General features: G+C 52.3%; 1 protein-coding gene across 2 annotated transcripts in view; it reads right to left on the bottom strand.

The window, feature by feature from the left end:
* Positions 1–22,194, bottom strand: part of PPP2R2B (protein phosphatase 2 regulatory subunit Bbeta) — a 67,551-nt gene that overhangs the window by 24,381 nt on the left and 20,976 nt on the right. The window lies entirely within an intron of this gene.

Raw genomic sequence — 22,194 nt, 5'->3', positions numbered from 1 at the left:
CATGGCACAGCACAACATGGCATGGCACAGCACAACATGGCATGGCATGGCATGCCACAGCAAGGCACAGCATAGCATGGTACCTCCACCTGCCTGCCTGCAGCCAGGCCAGGGCTGCGGTGGAGGACAAGGTTTATGGAAGAACTGAGCCTGAGCACCCACAAGCCCTTGGGAAAGCCCAGGCCCATCCCTCTGCCCATCCTGAGTCCTGTTTCCTGCCAGGATCAGGTTGGAATCATGGCTCAGATAGAACCTCCTGGCAGCTTTGGGCAGGGCTGGATGCACTGCTGAGCCCTGCTCTGGGTAAGGATCCTCGTCGCGATGATGCAGTGCTGCAGAGCCAGCAGCAGCTGCTCCTCTTCCCCAAAATGGAATAACTCTCCTAGATTGAAGTTCTAAAAATACTGGCACATTCCAAATTTCTCTGCCCTTGTTAGAGCAGAGAATAATTTTGTGCTACCGACCTAAACGAAAGAAACTTCCATTCGGCAGCTCCCCCTGTGCTGCTGCAGCACCCCCACCACAGCGCCTGTCTCAGAGTGCTGGTGTGCAAGAAAGTGAATTTCCATCTCTCCGCCATCCTGGCCAGGTGGAATTCACTGGAACTGCTGGAAAGGAGAGTTCATGAGGAAATAATGTTACGGAAAGGTTTGGCACAGAGACTCACAGGGAGCAGTGGCTCTCACGGCCGCAGGTACCCGGGTGTGCAGGGCAGGGTTGTGAGAGGAGTGGGGTGAGCGCTCCTCAAAGCTGAACGCACCAGCAGAGACCATGCAGCCTCAGGATGCAATGGTCAGGTCATCAATAGGAGGGTGAAGAGCAGCTTTCAGGCAGAACCATAACTTAGCCCAGCCACAGAGGTGAACAGAGCAGGGCAGAGTGTTGGAGTTGCCTTTGGCCAGGCTACCTTGGCCCTTGGCACCCGGCCCAACCCAGAACCTGCACCTGCCCACCAGCCCTCACTGGTCCTGGGTTTGTACATGCAACACAAAACTCCTCTTTCGGCATCAATGCACAACTCATTAGCTCTTGGATTAATGACAGCTTTTAATTGGTCAGGCTATGAACACCTTATAGAGCTGTTACACATCACACCTGTGATGGAGAAACAGCATGTTAATCATGACAATTAGCATGGGACCTGAGAATCTCTCTACCAGTGCAAACAACCCTCACTTTGTGAGGAAGACCAACAGCTGGTTGAGGGTGCCCCAGAGCACCCTGCTGCCAGGAGACCTGGAGCAATCCAGCTGGGCAATGGGAGCTGGCAGGGAGGCTGCATTGCATCGCCCACTCGAGGGAAGAAAACGTGGCCCCAGCTCTGTTTGGAGCAGGAGAGGCTCCCAGATGCTGCCTCAATTGACAGCCCAGGCTGTGGCAGGACACCTGAGGTAACCACAAACCACGCTTCCTACAGAGCACAGCAACTTCAAAGCAAACCAACTGAGAACTGGGCAACTACTGAAATCCATCCTCTGCTGAATTATTTTTTTCTCTTTTTACTGTTCTTTTCTCCATTACTCCTTTGCATGCACGCACGCACACACACGTCAGGGCAGCCCTCCATGACACGCCAGTGTTCCCATTGCCAGAGGCTCAGAGGGCGGTGCTGGGGCAGAGACTGAGGCTGGCAGAGCCTGTCCTCCCACTGCCCACGGCCCATGTCTCCCCCAGCCCCACGCTCCGGTGCCTGTGTTGTGCTGTGGAGCTGGCTCACACTGCCAGGAGCATCCCAGGCGACTGTTCTGTGCCTTGGCTCACTGCAGGATTTACGTTGGGATCTCTTTGCCAAGAGGCTTAGCGGCACAGCAGACACAACCTCCTCAATATGGCTGATTTGGGCTTAGGAATAGTGATGGAAAATCCAAGTCCATCTGCAAAATCTATCCTTAAAATAAATGAGATTCTGTAAAAAGCACCTGAGCATCAATCAAGTCCTCCACCCTTTCCACACCTTTAAAAACTCCAAGGATTTCTACAAACCTCGGGCTCTCTACCAGGACTGTCTGGATTTCTCGTGCATGTGCATAAAGGCATAAGCAATGCAAAAACTCTGGTTCCCAAATACCTCTCCAAAACCTGTGATTTCCAGGGACATCGCTGGTTGCTGAAACCTGAACAGCTGACACAAGAAGCAGGAACTCACAGATGCTAACAACACCGAGCTCTTTGTATTTACAAGATCTTTACCTCCAGCAGGAACACAAAGGCCGCTTTCCTCAAAAGGCAACACTGTGGTGACCACTGCAGCACCAGCTCTGACCCTCAGCACATAGGTGTGTCCCGGGAATGCCGCTGTGCAAACCCAGGAAACCCTCAGACGTGCACCCCCCATCAGTCAGACTGTTCTTACAGCCGAAGGGTTGGTGTGCAGACACCGGGATGGATGGATGCTTTCCAACACATTCCGTGTGCCATGCAGTCTGTCTTTCTGGTCATCGTGCTGCAGCCATCTGTTAGCTGATCAGCAAAAACTATTGACTGTTTAAAAATTTTAATTAGAAGTACCCAAATGTCAGCTAAGTGGGTAAAATTTGGAAGCAGCAAGCCTTCCTCTCACGTAGAGCAGCTGTTTGCAGCTTATGACCGAATTTTGCTACCATCTTGCTCTGATGTCATTCTCTGTTGCATTATTCCAGTTTGGTGCCCCTGGAACAAGCTCCTCTGCTGAACATGGGCAGCACAACAGGCACCCACTGTGACAGGAGCTTCTCACAGGACACCAGCACTGAGCATTCAGTAACAGGCACTGCCTGCAGAGACCTATTCCATGAAGGATCACAAAATGCAATACATAAGTGGAGACTCCCAGTAATGTGTGCCCATGGGCAAACCTGGGCATGAGGCGACAACATGAGCTGCCTGCAGCTAGGTCAGCTGGGGAGGTGGCACCGAGGCAGAAACATAGGTGGGTCAGCAGTGAGAAGCACCAGTGGGTCAGCAGTGAGACACGACGGGCCTGGCACATGATGGGGAATGAGAGGAGGCAAACAGGGAGTGCAGCTGATGGAATTTGAACACCTTCTGCACGGGGCAGCTGACCCTTCTCTGCCACAATCTGCCTCTGCAGCAAGCACCCACAGAGGCTGTGGCTGGCAGAGTCATGGTGTTTGAAAGAATGCGCTTAACGCCCCAATTGCAGTTCTAGGGGAAAGCAAACATGCTGAATGCTACGTGCAGACAGTCCCTGGCATTTGTTGCATAGATTTGAATTTAATCAGCTAAAGATGACTTAATCCAACATCTGGGGCTGTATCGAGTAAGATGGCAGCACAAAGGGACTGGGACAGGTGATGCCACCCAGAGCACTGGGCTGTGCTGCCCCACCTCAGCACCCATGTCTGGGAAGATGGGACATTTCAGCCTGACATCAGCCACCACAGTACTCTGCCAACAGCATTTCCCCTGCCCCTGTCTCAGCCAAGTCCCACCACCCATAGAACCCCTCTCTGGGAGGCGACATGGCCTGCCAGCACACACCACTGCCATCCCAGTGCTTTTGGGAACGGGTGCCACTCGAGGTCCTCCCTCCAGGATGTGCCCTGTTCCCAGAGGTGCCAGAGGCACAGTGACACCCACAGCAGGTGGACACTGTCAGGCTCTGCCACCACATGTGGCTCAATGCTGCTGCCTGGTACAGCCCCACTGCTCCTCACCAGGGCACAAACCCCTCACGAGGCACTGCAAGAGCTCACAGTAACCCAGAGCCCCTGCACGGCGCGAGGCCACAACACACATTTTGTCTGCTCGCTCTGAAACCCACCACAAACTACATTTTCTGCCTGCTTCAACAGTTCTTCCCACGGAAGCCTGGTGCCTGTGCCATCATTTTCAATCTGCCCCTGGAAGAGTTTGTCTCAAGACATTTTCCTTGCAGTATTTTAATTAAACCTTCTTTCTTTCAATTTAGCATTGGGTTCATTAAGTGACGTCCTGAGCCACTGAAATGAATTGCTTAAAAGTGATTTGTGCAGCAGCTGAAGGAGCAGATTGCAGCTATAAATGAATCTGTCTTTGAACTTTGGGGTTTTGCTGCCCGGGGTGTGGAAAACACACAAAGTGCCACAAGACCCTGGGGAAGGCCCAAGGTCTGTGTGGGCGAGGCAGCATTCCTGCCTCCTGCTGGTAAAGAACAAGGTGTGAAAACCGCTTGGTTTATAAACTGCAAGTGTAAATAACAAATATTTGTGTTTGAAAATGATCAGAAATTCCACATAGACATCTATCTTTAGTGGAAACGGGCAGAAAAACTTTGCTTGTTACAGGGAATAAACTCTGGGATGTAATATGCTTCCAAATGGAAGCATGGACATTCATTAGATCCAATGAAAACCCTCTCCCAGTCAGATGGGATTTAATTAAGTTGATTCTGACAGGGAATTAAAGGCCTTTGGTGGGAGGTCTGTGTCTGGTGTCGGGGCTGTATCACTGAAGCTAAACATGGCATTTCCCCAGGCAGGATCAGTGCAAAATATTTTTGACAAAACTGCTGGACTGAGATGATCTTGACATTGTTTATCCACACAGTGCAGGGACTGGAGTCAGAGCTGAACCTGGCTGTTCCAGTGAGGTCTTATCGTTAACACAGCAACACGCCAACATCAATTAGAGCGCATGGAAAACTGATTAGTCTATTCTAAACTAGTGGCAAATGATGAGAGAAGTACAGAAAATGCTCCTGCACACGAGAGGCCGGGCAGGGGCAGGGAGCTGTCACTTGCCCAGACGTGGTGGCCGCTCGGTCAGCAGCTCCACGAGCAACACAACAGCCCCAGCGATGTGCTCTGTGAAACACCCAGTGCTCAGGTCACCGAGGTTCTGTCTGAGTGGCATGTGACCCTGCTATGAATCTATGATCCTGCTGTCACAGGCTAGGAGTCATTCTGCTTTAAGTGACTGTCCACCTGGCCTTACCACATGAGTCCATGGGGAATGGGGGCTCTCGGCTCCTGCCGTGGAGCACAACAGCTCCCAGGAGGCTGCAGCATTGGGCCAGGACATGGCCAGCACAGGACAGCACTTTGCATAACGCTCTGGTTAGCGGTGAAGAGCATCACTCCACTTATATCACAGGTGAAACGTGGCACTGCAGGAATACTGATCCAGAACACAAACCTGTTACTGACACAAGAGGAGTGGGGCGAGCGTGAAAATGGCTTGGATGCAACAGGAGAAGGGTTAGTGAGTGTGTCTGCAGCACTCTTGGTCAACACCCAACAGACATAACTATACAACATCCAACAGCTTCCACTGAAAAGCCTCATTGACAAACAATACATTCTCTTACAGACTACCTTAAAGAAATGAGGTAAGAGCTGTGTCCCTCGTCTCTATTCCTCCACATGTTGTCAGTGAGAAAGCAGGTTACCAGATATTACCAGACATTAGGCAATGCTGCTTCCATACACTATCCATGGCCTGCCCGATGCTTATCCAAAGACAAGGCACTGGGCTTCCCTCTCTAACACTCCTGCCCTCTGAGGCTCCTCAAGGAGTGAATCATGTTGTTTGAGTAAGACCGTAGGGCTGATCTAAGCCCTGACTGAAGCCTGAGTCACATCCAGCCTCGGTTCAGAGCTCCCCACCCAAACACCACAGCGTCACCCGTCTCCGGTGACTCCGAGCGCCACTGCCAGCCCAGTCAAGCCTTTGCAAGTCTGGTGGTGTCCTGGAACACTGAGGGATTTGGGACAATCTCTGCTACAAAGCAGGGTCAGTGAACCACGAACACTCGCCCACGCCCACTCAGGTGGGATGAGGCAGCATCCAAACATGGTGCTTGACACCGGCTCATGCCAGGCAGGAAGAGCAGCAGTTCCAGGGAAAGGTGACATGCTATCCATGACACATCCTCCCGACACAGGTACAGCCAGCATCAGCCGTGTTTGTGCAGGGACAGGAGAGCTGGGGAATCAAGCAGTGGTATCACATTCTGGAGCAACACCCGGGGCAGATCAGCTGGCTGCTGCTGCCACAGCGAGACAGTGCTTCATCCTGGGGATGGGGGACACTGTCCGGAGGGACAAGGAGCAGCGTCACTTGCCCAAAACAGCCATCACAGCAAGAGCAACTGCAGGACACCCAACACGGACATGGGCCCTGCCCATACATCCAGGTGCACGCTGTGGGTAAGGGTGTGGATTTTAGCAGTTCTGCTGGGAAGCTGCTTCCCACCCTGATGGACATCTGGGGATTACTGAATTCAAAACAGGAAAGAAACTGCACCGTGGGCTGTGAGCACATTTGGGCTTCGTTCAGAAGGAGAAAAAGTGAAAATACTAATTAACCCCAGTTGTTGGAAGAATGCCCTGCAGAAACGTAACTCAGAATGGGTCACAAATCATAAAATAATAATAATAAAAAAGCCACAATGCTCTGGGGACATTAAGCGATTACAGAGAGTTGTTATTTGGCTGATTTTCACACTTCATTAGCATATGCATAATTTAACAAGTGAACGTGCTGAGGGCTGGCAAGACATAAGAGCCACTTCCTTGAAACACGAACTGTAAATTGGGACACCACAGTTAGGGGGGGTTTGTTTTAAATCATGATGGAAAAGTGACATCAATTCTAGGCCCTCGGCAGAAGGAACGGATGTTCAGGGACAGCAGGCCAAGCAAAAAGCTGCCATGGGAAGGCAGCTGCCCCTCCGGACGTGGCCCAGAGTGCCAGGCTTCACGTGGCTGGGAGCCACCTCAAAGCCTTTTAACAAAGAATTAGGTAAATCTGGATGAAAACAACACAGTGTGACTTTCTACCTCTCCCACTCGCCCAGCGCTCACCACAGAGCAGTGGGGCTGGCACTGAAGCAGAGGGTGGACAGACTTCGGGAGTTACCATCAGAGCAGGCAACCTTCCAGCACACTCATTCCCCTTCCAGCAGAGAGAAATGAGGGCAGGAAACAAAGACAATTCATCAGTACCAAGACGGCTACACATCCCATGGAAGGGGCAATGCCAAGACGTACCGGACCGCCCGGGGCCCCCGGTGCTGCCAGCCTTCATTCACGCCGCAGTGGCCAGCGGCCCCCAGGCAGCCCACTCCAGCAGCTGTGACACTGGGGGACCAAAGGCTCCACAGCCATCAGCCACAGAGAAGGACACCCCAGACCAGCAGCCCAGGGCACACTCTGCCCATTGTAGGCTCCCACAGCACCCAACAAGGCTGAGTGGGCACAGGTGTCCAGCACAAGGAGACCTGCAAGCTGAAGGCAGAGGGATGGTTCAGATGGGGGAGAGATGAGCCCTTTGCAAAACATAAATCTCTTGCTCCTTTTTCTCTACAGCCTGTGGAAGCCACATCTCTAACCACCATTCCAGACTGTAATTTCCCCATATTTTAACAGATGTTCTGTTTATGAAACTGCAAGAAGATTTAGTACTTATGAATAATGCTATGAGGTCTGGGAGATGTTTCTTTATATGATTAACTGACCACAGGCCATTTGTTTTACAACAAAGAGGCTCAATGATCCATGCACACTGATTTATTCAGCCCCCATCTAACGCAATGGTTGACATCTCCCTGGAACCCACCATCAGCATCCGCTCAGCGATGGGAGGGATGCAGACCATGAGAGCACATGCCCAGTGCTCTCCACGACAGTCCATTAGGGACAAAACTGACGGGCAGGAAAACCAGATTATGGTGGGGAAACCCAAAAAATGGCACACCAGGTTTCACAGTGAAGCAGGTTTGGCAAAGTCCTGCTTTCAGGTTCTCCCTGGCGCTCGGCTCACTGGGGCAGTGCTGCACATTTCACCCACATTTCTGATTTTAGATATAATATTTGTTGCAAAGATAATGGGTATTACAAAATAAACTGGGGGAAGCAGTGACAGACCTGTCACATCGGACACCCCTGACACTGTTTGCTGATGAAATATTGCTGCACCAAAACTGTGTGTGAGAACTGGCAAGTGGGTCTCAGTTTGAATAAAAGTGGAACTGACAAATGTACTATAATCGTCCAAATTAAATAGCTGATGGCAAGTACCTGGCATCCTCCAGGTATCACATACTTTCTCTTTATAAGCACTTGATTTTGATCAGTTTGAGTTCCAGGAAAGGCTGCTGGAAAGGTTATCTTCATTCTGACTCTGGCTCTCAATAAATGAACAGGAAATGTTATGACTATGGAAGAACTCTGAGTTTCTCCATCCAATGAAATGCAGCAATGCCTGGATGGCACTTAATGTTGTTTTGTTTTGCTGCACATAAATAATTAGGAATGAGGCTGCAATACTTTGAAGTTGAACTTAGGAGTATGAGTAAAGCTACAGTGAGAGTAATAAATTATGCAAAACTATTTGTGCTCAGAATGTCAATGTTTCAAGATGATGCAAATAGGCACTTTTTGAACCTCTTTTAAAAACCCAAAGAAGCCTTGGGACCAAACCATATGGTTCAAGTCAGCTGCCCACAGCAAGCTTAATGCTTCCGCCAGCCAGCAAGGATTTGGGCAATTAGTTTATTAATGTGTTTATGCAAACACAGAAAAAGAGTTGGGGAAAGTCTCCTCCATTTCTCTCTGCCAAAGTTATTGAGCAGCATCAGACTGAGAAATCGTAAATCTAAAACAGTTAAAAACCCAACAAAGCCTCAGTTAATCCCAGCACCCCAACAGGCAGAACTGGTGACCCCATCAGGCGAACAGGGCATGAGCAGAGCAGTGTCTTAGCAGAGTCACAGGGAACGGGGGAAACAGTCCCTTCCAACCTCGAAAATCTATGAAACCTTCAGCAGAAAGCTGACATATCACTTACAGTTTATTATTATATATCCCTAGCTCAGGACAAGGAATATCTAATTATCCTAATTGCTTCTGCTTTGGGAACAGGCCCTTTACACTTGGATAAAGGTGTCTATAAACAACAGTGTTTCTGCCTGCTCAGGCTGCGGGTCAGGTTTTATATGCTCTGAGAAGATTAACTTTATTCCTAGTGAAGAATTTAATTACAGGAAGCGATTAGCTGAGTGCTCCCAGTCAATACAGCAGCAGTACAAGCTGCACAGGAGTGGGCGCCTTTGCTCCTGCAAGGAAGCCCAGGAACAGTGAAATTGTAGCAAAGCCATTTGGGTTTTAAGTGACACCAGCCAGACCTGGATCTCCACAGGCCAATTACAACATGCTGACTCAAGCAACATTCAGCAGGGCTGGGAAGGGGGAAACCAATAAAAAGACAGCAGGAGACTGGAACTCCATTTTAAAACACAGGAATACACTGGTTTATAGGCTTCTTGTTTTCTAATTGCAACACTGCAAAAATCAATGGCTTTTGGAAAGTAAAAGAAACACACACAGTAAACTGCTTGCAAACCCTGCTAGCCAATAAACTCTGCTTTCTGATAAATGTATTGTTTTCCCTGTCATTTGGAGGAGGATGGGACAAAAGAATGCCTCGAATACTTCCCATCTGCTGTAATGCTTTTCACTACAGGTTAATAACTGTACCAGCAGCTACTCGCTAAGCAAGAAAAAACTGTAATTAAATATACCTAAAATAGCCTCCCAGCCTCCAAATAGCACTGCCAAGGACGTAACAAAGGCTAAATCCGACAAGCCAGCCAAGCTGCCTGTTAGCGCGATCACTCGGGAGGCAGCCGGCGCGATGGTGGGAACACGCTGCTGTGTGTACCCAGCACCCAGCGGGGGACAGCTCGCATGGACGATATCATGGGGCATTTTTCTACTCCTAATTACCCCCTGCATCTCTCTCCAGGCCCGCACATGCACTGAGAAGGTACCACTGAACCCACGGGCCATGAGACCACCATCCAGGCTGCCGCACCCAGGTTTTACAGGGGGGTGGTTTCATTTGAGGGCCTGAGACTGCATATGCAGAGGAAAAAAAACATTTTCTGGCAAACCCTAGTCCACTGATTTTCATCACCTCGTCAATAACTTCACACGTTGTCAGAAACAGATTGTAAGGAAAGAAAGAGGCTTGGTGAGGCAGCAGCTCTCAGGAGATCAAGAACAAAGTGCTCCTAAAGGCAGGAATTCAGCTGTATGGCAGTACCTCTAACCAGGGCACAGCACCTGTCTGGAGTCAGAACAATCATTCCCAGCCAGCAAAGTGAAAACCACATATTCCTCAGCCTGGCTACACCATCACTGTGGGACAACACACCGCAAGGCAGAGCCGGCATTGCAGTGGCTCTGTTTGGAGAGCAGCCCTGGCACTGGCCATGCTCACCACAGCCATCACTCCTCAAGGCCAGGCCATGGTCTACAAACACACTGAAGACATCAGGCAAGATGCTTTGCCCATCCCCAGCAAGTGCCAAGACAGGACAGGACCCCCGGCCCGATGGGGACAGATGCCTCCTGTGCATGGGAACACAAGCATCCCTATGGAGATGTGTCCCTCGGGAAAGCACAAGGAGCAGTAAAATGAATCTCAAAACAGCCTTGCAGGTTCCTCTCTCAAGAGAAAGTAGAACACTCTCTCAGTTAAAGAAACAAAGACTTTAAGAATAGGACTCTAAAGCCTCTCTGGTTCCCAGGGCTGCATAGGTCCCCGGCAAGGGGAAGCACACCAGACATGAGCACAATTTGGAGCAATTTCTGGCAGTTCTGTGAAGAGTGTCTCTGGCTCACCCTACACTGCTCTCCTACTGCTCCCCCATCTGCAGGTCCATGGTTGGACCCACCTGACCCACATGAAGATGAGGAGCCAGGAAAGGACAGGGTTGAGTGAAGGAAAAGGGCAAGAGTCATGACTCCAAGCCGAGCATGCAGAAGGGTCACTAGTGGTAGTGACAAGTGTGTGTGTGTGTGTGTGTGTGTGTGTGTGTGTGTGTGTGTGCAGCCAAGCACACAGATACACACAGTGGCAAGTGAAGGCACAACCAACTGCCTGCAGCCATAAGGGCTGTTGGATTCACAACTGCTTATCCCTTGAGAAAGGGGGTCCCTGAAATGCCTGTGAACATTCCCCTGCCCTTCTGCCTCCTTCCACGGGTGCAACACCCCATCAGAAAGGGGGAGATGGCTTCTGTCTGCCAGACAGAGAACCTTCATGCAAAGAGGGCACCTAGTTTTTCAGCTGGTTTTGGCTGTTCAAGGAGGTGGTAGGACAGGGGTAAGCTAAAGCCCTCCTGAAACGTAGACAAGTGTAGAACCACAGTGCTCCTGTCCTGCTGCTGTAAACCACATAGGACACAGGGACCACACAGCCAGAGATGTCAGGGACGGGATCTTACACCTGTATTTAACAGACAAAGCACCATGGCTGTGTCTGTAATCAGCAACATGAGCAATGAGGGGACATCCTGGTTGGGATCTACAGGCCAGGATGCTCCCGGGCAACCTTTACATGGAAAACCGAGGGCGGCATTTGGCCCCGAGAGCCTAACTTAGAGTAAGGCTAATTGTATTAAGGACCACACAGCGTATTGCTTTATTTGTAATGAGTTTTAGGCTTCAGAAGCTGAGAATCCCATCTGCAAGAGCAGACTGTTGCAGGATTCATCTATTAATAGCCACTGGTACACACTTACTTCCAGCTGAGGGACACGAGGGGGGAGGAGACAACCAGATGGAGATAATGCATTAGGGTGACACAAAGCCAAAAAAAGGATGATCCACTTCCCCATATCCTCACACACATCTCAGGCTTGCAGCAGGGAGCAAACCAAGTGTCACATGTGATTAACTCATAAACATCCTAATTAGAAAGTTCTTACATTAGATCAAATGTCCAAATATGACAAGATTTCGGTGTCCTCCCCAGAGCCCTGTGCAGACGAGGTAACGCTGTAGACTTCAGCTCCAGCTTCAAAGCAGGATCCATGCCCAGCCTGGCAGTGCACTAACAGGCAAGAAGCAGCAAATACATTTGTAAAATACTAGCGAAAAGCCTCATCTCGTTTATTAAGTGCTTTGAAACCTGCTATGAAGGAGTGCTGGATAAGAACCAGGAGCTACTATTCTCCTGTCAACACCACAGCCAGATGCAGATTCCAAGAACCTAAGGCTGATCTCTGAACCAGCCTGGAAGCACAGGCTGTTGCCACTGTCAGGCACCACAACAATGGGGAACTCCAACCATCTCAAGACCCACGGGAAGCATGAATCTGGCTCCACTGACACCAGAAACATTCCCAACTACAAGGTGATCTCTGCACAGCATCATGAACACAATCTTGGGTGAACTCGAGCAGTCAGTGCCACAGGTACTGACCTCTGGCTTTCTTTTTATGCACAATGACTAATAAAGGATGCTGCTGCTTTACTTCCATTGCTGAAAAAAGCTGAATACCCAGTCGTAGCTGGAGATGCTCTGTCAGTAACATCTCACTTCTGCACTTTGCAGGACTCCTAATGAAAACATCACATCGAGGTGCCAAACCACAGTATGAAACGGGATCCACAGCCAAAATGTTCTGCTGCAGGGAAACTCGGATAGAGCTGTACAGGGGCAGAAGGGCTTCCAGCAGATACCTCCAGGATACTGGCAGAGTGACAGCCCGCCAGCATTGGGTTTTCTCCATCACCACAACACATTTGCTACCAACAGTCCGGAGGCTCCTCACAGTGACTGTGCCTCCAGCTGTCTCCCACCACCCAGCTCCTGGGCTGGTTTCCACTCGACACAAAGAGCACAGCAGAAGCACAGCTCACAGCTCAGAGCACCACTTTCCAGCCCAGCAAAGCTCCTGGGACTCACAGGCATCACCGGGGGCAGGCAGGGCCCCACCGTAGCAGGACTCCAGCCACGTGCTGGAGACACAAATCATGCTGGATCTGGTGGCTGCACAAACCCCCAGACCAGACCAGAGCCTTCATCTAAGGCCAGGGTAGAGGGACACTGTCACCAAAACTCAGCTGAAACACAGAAGTTCGTCACTGCTGGGGGAGGTGCAGGTCCCAATTCACTCCAGTGCCTTGTAACAGAGAAACTCTGAGGAGGGAAACTGCTGCAGAGACACTTGCAAGGACTCCAATGGGACTCTGGCTTCTGCCAAAAAAGCAGGCAAACAACCTGAGCACCCCTGGATCCCTGCATGACTCGTATCCTCCAGCTGAGAGCGTTACCCGAACGGATCTTCTCAAGCAGAGGCAATCACAAGCAGACATCTGGCACACTGCTCCTGCTAGCCAGAAATTTTCAGTGGGGAACCAGTTACAAAGCAACACTATTCATGCTGTTATTATAATTAAGGGTCTGTCAGCCTGCTGCAACTAAGGCCAAGTTTATTTAGGGATTGTGAGGGAGGGCTCTCCAAAACAGCCTCTCTAATTCTCTCTCTTTCATTCCCCTGATCCCACAGAGACACGTGTTTCCACAGACAGTTTGCCAGCTGAGGTTAAAGCAACCTCTACCTCTGCTGACATCTGACCTCCAGCAGCAGACCCTATCTCCTGCTCCGAAACAGCAAGTGCAAGGGTCCCCCCAACCATTACAGAGGCTTCCAGTGAGACTGGGAGCAGCAGGCACATGTCCTATCTGGAGGCAGGTGTAGGTAGGTGGTTGAGCTGTCACTGGAGTTCCTCACCTGCCTCCAGGGGAAACACCATGCACCCCACGTTCAGGACAGCACCTCAGGCAGCTACAGAGCGGGGGCCCACAGAAGCCATGCTTGTTTTCTCGCAAGCATTTTCATGCTGGCTGAACAGCCTCACACCCACACACCTGTGGCTCTCCAGACACCTTCCATAGGGCTCCTGTGCCCCTGAAACACCATGCATGAGATGGGCACTCTTGCCAGCAGCAGGATTGTGCAGGAGCTGCACCTCAAACACCCAAGGACAAACACTTGGTGCTGTGCATTGTGCATCTGAGTGAGTTTAATGGGTAGGAGCCAGGTGTTAAACAAGCTACAGCCCCCCCCCAACACCGGTCAGCATCTGGCACCATCAGTCTGAGCTCCGCAGTGAGATGGACTCATCAGTGTGCACTGAGAACAGCACGAGGTGCACGGGCTGCTGCCCTGCCCGCCCTGCCCTCCTCCCCTTCTGGCTCGGTAAAACTAACTCAGCCTGCAAGGGAAGCGATCCCTCACCCCCACGCACCAGCTGCAGCTGCTGCAAGGCAGGCACAGGAATGGGCTGTCAGGTCGTGGCACACAGTATTTGGTCAATGTCTGCATTCCTCAGAGAAGTTGCTGTTTATCAGAGTCCCATTGCTTTTCCTTTACTCATAGAGCTAAGAAAGAGAATGCAAGGAAATGCAGGTAACTCGGCTCTGAAGCTGCCCTGCTCATTTCAGGGCTGCCTACTGACACAGCAGCACATGGGCAGGGGCCCAAGCACTGCCCCCATCTCTGCCAAGGCATCCAAGGGCAGCACCACCACCATAACACAGTGGGGGCCAACCAGGGGACACCCAGAGCACCTGGCACTGGGCACAGAACGCCGGTCTGGAGCTGGCCATCACCATGAGCTGTTGGGGCAGGGCATCACTCCATCCCTGACAGGGGTCAGGGTGCCAGGGCAGGGCAAGGGCAGGGCAGGACCCCAAGGGCACTGACTGTGGAGCCACATCAGCTCATGTCACACGTCAAATCACAAGTGAGACACGTCTCTCTTGCTGTCAACATGTATGTCACTAAGGGCTTGGATATCAAGGATGAAAACACCAAGATGAAGCTTAGAAAACCCAGTGGTCTTCTGAAGTCTACAAAACCTTGGAAGGGAACACATCTAGGGAGCCCCACCTGCAGGGCTGGGTTCACTGAAGCCACGGCTGAAACGGTGGCTGTTTTGGGGTCCAGGGCACCTCCTGCTGATGTACTTCTCGGGGAGCTCGTTATCAGCATTTGGAGAGGTTCCACTTTGATACTCCTGCACTAAAATGAGTTGCAGATCAAACCAGGCAGCCAACAGAATTTTTAAATTAAACTACAAAATTACTTAAAATCCCCTTTGAGGATGTTATCACAGGGTTAACACCCACTCTTGGCTTCAGATAATACAGCAGCAATAAATGGTAATGTGCGCTATGGAACATGATTTATTTTTGCTGAGCAGGCTTGGCATTATAAATCTCAGCACTCTTAACATTTAAAGTTGTTATTCCAATGACAAAATAGACATGAGGGAGATAACAGTCTTTATCTCCATTACCATTTTATTGTTGTTCAGAGAATATGGATACGGACTGATCCAAGGGTAGGAAAATCACAGCAATTTGTTTGCATACTGGGGAAGCTGAGATAATGGTTGTGTTTTACGACCACACCAGGGAATCAGCTGAAACGTGGGACAGAGAAGATCGAAACGGGAGATTAATCGGCTATTTTGGTTTCTGGTTTCTATTCCGGTTACCTTTCCATTCCCAGGACCTGCCTTAGTGCAGCGTTCAGAGAGACGGTGCCACGCGCGTGGCTGAACAGCTGACTCGTGGCACCCGAGTGAGCGAGGAAACAGGCTTTAAAGGGAACAAAAAGGCTGCAGAACAGTTCTGTGCAATGCAGACAAACAGCACTGCCACGGAGGCAGGATCCTTCTGGATAATCTGCTGCCTGGAAATGACTCTCCTCTTTACCCCAGACCCGCTGCCTGGGCTCCTGCAGCCCCCCGTGGGGCCGCAACACAGACCCCCTGACCTGTCTGGCATTTTTCCTCCTTCCCAAGGGACACATCGCACCTCAGAGTACCACAACACCCTCTGTAAGCTGAGCCTCAAACAGTGAGCTGGAGCTGTGGTAAGGGCTACGCTGCAGAGGGCTTAAGCAGCTAAAGGCTGAAACCCAAAACAACAGAAACCCTACATAAACCACCCAGCCAATCTGTCCCATCCCAGGACCTGGGCCAGGGAGGATGGCCCTTTCCCCTCAAGAAATCAGGCTCATGATGCATCAGGAGAAAACAACAACCACTGCTGGAACCGCCCTAAATGGAGACATTGACTCCAACAGCTCAATTATGCCTTTACTGGGGAGGATGGCACAGTGGTGAGCTGGACCCAGTGCTCCTGACAATGTACAAACAATGCACCAGTGTCCACACATCCGGGTTCCAGTGGCCAGGACCTGGGGCAGGTGGCCACTGTGGCATCTCACCCTTTAGCGGAACACTGGGGACGGGCCCAGGCCAGTCACGGGTTCACTCTGTCCCAACCTCCCTTTCCAGGGCAGTGCAGTTGCCATCTCCCCAGCTCATGTGGACTCTGGGAGGGCTGTGAGGAGCTCAGGTGTCACTGCCCAGGGATGCTGAGCGTCCAGGAGTCACGGCAGATCTACACAGGGATGCTGGGACAAAAAGTCCGGAGGTCTTTTGGTGTTTACCCACCAGCTCCAGGCAGACTGGCTGAGTAGCAGCTCCACCAATGCTGGCTGCCCGGACCCCTGGCGTGTACCCGCTGCCCAGACCCTCGGTGGGTGCCCACACAGCACTGCCCGGGTGCTCCCCGTGGTGCCCGAGCCAGCCCTGGCTGCAGCTGGGGCTTTGTGCCTGCTCAGCACATCGGCGTGAGCGCTGCCAGCTCCCGGCCGCAGCCGCACAGCCGAGATGGGGAGGAGCAGGGAGGAAGCAGCCGCTATTTTTAACCTGCCTGATCAGCATCCTGCCAGGTCAACACGCCTCGGCTCCGCTCCGTGTGCCGGCTCTGCGGCCTCACCTCCGCGCCAGCCGACACCGACACACACCTCTCACAGCGCTTACGGGAGGAGGCACCAGCCGGCACCAGCGGCACTTCCAGAGACCCGGCAGCTGGGGCTTATATTCCCAAAGGATTTCTTCCACAAGCATTTATTCCCCCAGCCGATCACCACCGAGCAAGGTTGGACTTAATGATCTTGGAGGTCTTTTCTAACCTTAATGATTCTGTGATTCTAAACCTGCTGGCAGGGGTATTGCCTCTGCTCCAGCTCCCAGAGTTAGGGAAGCTGGTGATTACCTGGTCTGCCATAGCATTCAGCCCTTCAACCTGCTGACCTTCCAGGCACCAGATCTCAGCAGCTCTTTGGGGAGGAGGCATCAGGGGTTTGGCAGAGCCCTGCAGACTCCTGTTCACACAAGCAGCCACAAGAACCTTGCCCAGGAGCAAGGACAGGCTGGGTCAGATCAGGAGCACATCCAGCCCATCATCCCATCTCCAGTGAGCAACAGGCAACGCATACAAACAGAGCAACCACGCAACGTTTCCACTAATATTCTCCCACCCTCTGCAACGTTCAGCTCAGGAAGATCCTTAGCCAAGGTGGTCTCTCTGCATTTAGTAAACCTCGACCACTTCACTAAGTCCTACAATTCTATTTGGAAACCTGAGGATGGGGCTGTCCTGGTTGGCACCCCAAGGACTGCCATGCGAGCACCCACAGCATGGCCCAAGGTCTTGGGCTCAAGGGAAAGACCAGTGCTGGGTTCTGATCTGCTGCAGCTGGTCCCCAAAGTAGGAGGACCCCACAGCAACTGGGACTGGGGCAATACTGCATTGTAAGGCCACACCACTCCATGTCGCTGCTGGGAGTGACCCAGCTTTCCCCAGCATTGGAGAGGGAGCAGCTCCCAGCTTGGTCCTCAAACAGAGATGATGAGGAGGAGACAGATGCAAGCCCCCCAGACGCCATCACCAGTGACCAGGCATCCTCGTTACAGCCCATCACAGACCCACAGCGGTGGGTCAGTCACATCATTACCTGCTCCCAGTCCTCTCAGTAATCCCTAGATTACAGAGTCCCCAGGCACATCTATTCTCTCATTAATCTCTGGATTAAAGTATCCCCAAAGCGGCTTTGACGCAGTGCACTGCAAACAGCTGAGTTACGCTTTGCTCCTGCAGCGATCCTGGATTAGGCAGAAGGAGACATGTCCGTGGGTCCTTCCCACCCAGTGGGAGCACAGGCTCAGGGAAAGCAAGGGAGTTCTAAATACAGTATGTGTATAAATAAAAAGCAGAAAGGATAGGATTGTGTTTCGTAATCAAAGTACTTATCTGATAAAACAACTTCATGGAGGTTCCTGGATTAATTAAATCTCAATCCAGATGATCTCCAAACAGCAACTCACATCATTTGCGACAACAGAAATACCCAACAGCTCTTGCCCTAACCCAGCACTGGGAAACGCCTCACTTGGTGCTTTCCTGGGGACTACACACAGATTTTTAAAAAAGCTACCTCTGTACCACAGAGAGCTTGAGACAAACTGCCCTGGTATCAGGGCCCTTTCCTGCAGCAGGATGGCAGGGCAGGGATACAGACAGGAATGACAGGGAGGCAAGGGGGTTACAGAGGGAATAACAAGATTAAACCAGGAAAAGGAAATGAAGGCTTAGTGGTAGATTTCTCAACTGCAAAACCTATTCATTTTGGGAAACACTCCCCCAGGAGATTAAAGATTCGCCAGCGCATCAGCCAGTGCCTGGGGAAAGGGTGTGGGAGGCAGCCATGGGCGGCCAGGAGTGGCTGCAGCGTGTCATGACCATCCCATCCAGTGGGCATGGCATATCCCTGAGGCCACACAGCCCCAGAAGGGTCAGCCCCATGCCTGCAGGGGAGAAGGTCCCTTGGCAGAGCCATCAGAAATCAGGAATGTCCCTCTGGAGGGGCCGGGGACCCAGCTGGCTGCAGAGCAGCCCCACACCATGGCCATAGGTACTCCCAAAGGTCCTCCTCCAACAGCACAACCACCTGGCCATGGCCACGTTCCCACACAGCCCAGGCGAGGCCACTGCTCCTCTTCCCAGTGTCATGCTGGGAATCGTGGGTGCCAGGGCTGTGCCACACCTCTGTCGTCCACAGCCATTGCTGGGTCTGAGGCATTGACACCGTGTTAAAAGCCAAAGCACACACCCCAAAATGCTGTCCCCAAAATGCACACCCCACCCAAAGACTCCTGTCAGTGCCTTCACAGAGCAGGTCCCCAGCATGGAGGGTGCAGGGCACCCATCATGTCCTGGAACAGTTCCTGTCTGCTGCATCATGCCAGCAGGAAGGGATATGTCTCTGTGTTTCCATGTGAAAGGGTGACTCCACCATGGCCATTGTGGGGTCAAGGCCTGAGGGCTCTTCACATGGAGACCAGGATATCTGACAGCATCAGGGCAGGGACAGAGCTGGACAGGGGAATCCTGTCCCAACAGCAAGGTGCTCAAAGGGAGACATGCAGGGCTGTGGTCCCAGCCACGCTCACAGGTGGGGGACAGGACAGGCAGTGCCAGCATGACCTTGGCCCACCCAGCCCTGCCACCAGAGCTCCCCACCCCAGGGAGGGACCCACAGCCCTTGGGCCAGCCTGGTGCTCAGCATCCCTCCTCCATCAGAGGACACCTGCAACAGGGCAGGTGTGCACAGACATGGAACACCAACATGAGGCGTTGTCCTACTGGGCTGAGCCATGACTGAGCTCCTGTCCCACCTAAATCTGCTGAGCACACAAGCTGGTCCCATGGCTGCTCCCTCAGGGCAGGGCTCGTGGAAAGGGGTGTTCATGCCATTCCTCCCATTATTCCCTCATTTGGAGGTATTTGTCCAACTGTGGACTCAGAGATGGCCAGGTGGACAGAACTGCTGCACAAAAAAAGTGACACCCACAGCCTGAAGCCTTCAGGAGACAGGCATTTTGGATCCAGATGCTGAAACGGGCCAACTCGGGGCTGGGGGGAAAGGGGGAGGCGCAAAGGGCCCTTCTACATCTCCAGCAAGCATGTCTAAAAGTGGAAGCTACTCCAATGGTTGTTTGTATTCAAGTGTCTCAATTTGTCCTACTTTTGTCTGGGCACTCAGCAGAATTGCCAATGAAGACACATTTATGCAGCAGAACAAACCAAGCATATTTTCTGGACATTTTTCACATGAGATCTGCCATTCCGGGGTAGTGCTCTGAGATCTGAGCCGGCATCGCCCTGGAACCCACTCACCCCGCTCCCTGCACCCGGCGAACCCCATGACATGGCCGGGGTTGTGCTCTGCACCTCAGCACCTCCACACTCCCTGGCGACCCGAGTCGAATTAGCACAAGGGCCGAGTTCCTTCTCGGCAGTACTTGGAGCCGAACAAGAACAAGGCATTCAAGTGTGCACTTGTGAAATACCATCCTCACCCCACATTTGCATGAAAATACAAGACCTATTTAAGTGACAACACCACTTCACTAAACCAAATTACATAACCTGGCTTGTTCTCTCAGCTGACACACCAGAGACACCTTCATTTCCAAAGCAAGTCTGCACCTGCTGCACAGCGTTTGGAAGGATCTTTTTCTCTTTTTAACCAGAAGACAGATTACCAGCCACAGCGTTTTAAGAATATGCTGCTTTCACATGTAGAAAAAAAATAAAACTGAATTACTTAAATTTTTAAAATTACTTAAATTTTTTACCCACTACCATTTCAAAGTGCACTCAGCCTCCCTCTAGCAGAACCACTGCATGGAGACTCAGGGGTCCTACACAGCATGAGGTGAAGAGAAATTCATAGCTGATACACAGCCATTAAGCCCCTCCCGTACTTCCCCCCCGCCCCGCCACCACAGCAGGGACCACCCCAGCCGAGTCGGTCACCAAATGCACAAACGCCTCTGGCTGTTTCGTTTCTACGGAGGGGGATTGCTATAGTTCACTAGTAGATGCACAAGGCTCTTCTGAAAATGCAGCATACAGCCATGGATTACCAGACAGACTGGATCATATCACTGAAACCTCGGGTTGAAAAATCCCCAGACGTCCTGGTGTCACAGAAACGCTGCGGGCTCATCTCAACCCTCCATCCCTCTCAATCAGGAAACCCAAGTACTCAGCAGGCCACAAACAGGCAGCTACAGCCTATTTTTTTATTTACTGGCTGTTGCAGCTGCCTTTTAGAATGCAGCAAACGGCAAACTCGTCCTTCCACGGTGCACAGCACATGGTGATGTGAGCCAGACGACTGCGAGCTCAGCCTCATCCTGGCCACACCACCCTCCTGGAAGCACCGGCTCACACCGTCCCTCCCAGCAGAAACGTCCTGCCAGCGTGGCGTGGCCTCCACAGGTCCATCACAGTCCCACGGTGGGTCCACCCACCCCCTGTCCCCACGGGGTGAGACACCCAAGGGGAGCAGCACAGCCACGGATGCCCCCGGGCATCACCTCCCCTGCCTCGGGGGGCTGTCACGCCGAGCACTCACGTTCCAGCTACAAATAAGCAACACGAACGATCATTTTCTCACCAGGTATCCAAAGCTTTCCATTACTAAATCAAGCCAAAGACTTCCCACTAGATAAACCCTCCTTTAGCCATGTGCTGAAGACATAAAATTCCCAAAGTCTGATCGTATGTTGGCTTCCTCTAAGCCTCAGGAGAATGACACAGTAAGGGAAAGCCTCTTTGGCTACTAATTAAGCTATGAATAAGCCTGTTCAGACCCTGCTATGGGGTCTGGTTTTTGAAGCCTCCTTGAAGGGGTCAGCGCTACCGGGAGGGATGGGGGGTTCGGTTTTGCTTTACAGCAGCGTCACTTTCCTCCCGAAGCGAGGGAGCAAAGGGAGGTTGTGACAGAGCTGAAGTCGACAGCTCTTCGGCTGCCAGGGAGGACAGCAGAGGCGGCTGCAGCTCCCTCCCCATCCCTCCTTCACCCCTCGCTGGTGGAGCTGCCTTTGTGGCGGCTGCGGCGTCATGTGCCGGGTGAGCTCACGTTCCGATGCCTGAACCGAACATGGCCACACCGTCTCTTCCACTCCCGAGCCATTATGGGAAACCACTTTCAAATGCACCATGAGCCTCACCGGGGCTGTGACATTATCCATGTCCAACAGCCTTGGCATCTACTCGCCTCTGCAACGCACCAGTCAGGATTCGCATTCCTGCCTGCAGCGGCTTGTAGGGAAAACAGCCCCGAGACAACTGTTCCATTCGGTGACGAGACCTGCCACTAGCGTTTGCCGTATTCCCGCACCCCACAGCGCGGCTCCAGCCACCTGCGGCACCGCGAACGCCCTCAGAGACTGAGAAAACCGATCTCGAACTGCGGCCGCCGCCCGCATCCCTCTGGCTTCCAGCGAGCCCCGCATCCCTCCGGCCCCGCGGGCTCCGCTCCAGCGGGAAGAGGTTGCGGAGGGGCCGGGACTCCCCTCGCTCCCGGAGCCGGAGGAGCCTGGCGAGGGCGCGGGGGCTCCCGGAGGGGCCCGGCGGGGCTGGGGGCTCGGCAGCCGGGCGGGAGCGCGGGGCTGCGGCCGCCCCGGGGCGGGAGATGGGGGCGGCTGCGCCCCGAGCGCTGCTGCGGACGGGTCTCGGGGCCCCGGCTCAGCCGGCCCTGCGCCC

The sequence above is a fragment of the Corapipo altera genome, unplaced genomic scaffold, assembly GCF_003945725.1.
Source record: "Corapipo altera isolate COAL_440 unplaced genomic scaffold, ASM394572v1 75, whole genome shotgun sequence".
Lineage (NCBI taxonomy): Eukaryota > Metazoa > Chordata > Aves > Passeriformes > Pipridae > Corapipo > Corapipo altera.
Note: the sequence above shows the minus strand (reverse complement) of the source record. Positions and strands in the feature narration are given on the sequence as shown.